Genomic DNA, 548 nt, shown 5'->3' with positions numbered 1-548 from the left:
ACATGAAAACTAGAGAGAGAGGAGGTTGCAATTTTAGGACAATAATAAGAGAATATAAAAGAAACAAAGTGTACTGCAATAGGAGAAACCTAAAAAAAACTCAAGCGGAACAGCACATGCAGAGAGCTTAGTTATATGCCTCCCAAGGTCTAAAATAAATTTTGCTTTATACGTATTTAAAAAAGGATGTTGGGGTTTCTGTTGGAACAAGATGGAGAGGGGGAAAGCATGAAATTAAGAATAGAAATTACAAGAAAATAAGGAATATCATCGAAATGTAACTTAACACGGTTTAACAAAGAACATTTATTATTAATTAATTGGTCGGAATTGAGGACTGCCGAGGGGAAAAGGGAAAAAGGAAAAAGGGGGAAAAGGAGAAAAGGAGAAAAAGGAAAAAGTGAAATGGGGAAATGGTTCAAACATTCTAAAAGGAGAACATGTGATGTAAAAAATTGAATGGAAATGAAAATCAAAAATGGGGGTAAGTCTTACACTATAGATGTGATGTATGTTCGTGTGTGTTTGTCTGCTAGTTTACACAAAGT

General features: G+C 34.1%; 1 protein-coding gene across 1 annotated transcript in view; it reads right to left on the bottom strand.

The window, feature by feature from the left end:
• LOC111714675 (adhesion G protein-coupled receptor B3) overlaps positions 1–548 on the bottom strand; it is a 12,688-nt gene that overhangs the window by 5,020 nt on the left and 7,120 nt on the right. The window lies entirely within an intron of this gene.

This window comes from Eurytemora carolleeae, unplaced genomic scaffold (genome assembly GCF_000591075.1).
Source record: "Eurytemora carolleeae unplaced genomic scaffold, Eaff_2.0 scaffold1422, whole genome shotgun sequence".
In the NCBI taxonomy this organism is placed as follows: domain Eukaryota; kingdom Metazoa; phylum Arthropoda; class Copepoda; order Calanoida; family Temoridae; genus Eurytemora; species Eurytemora carolleeae.
The sequence above is the reverse complement of the archived record's forward strand: the minus strand, read 5'-3'. Positions and strand labels throughout refer to the sequence as shown.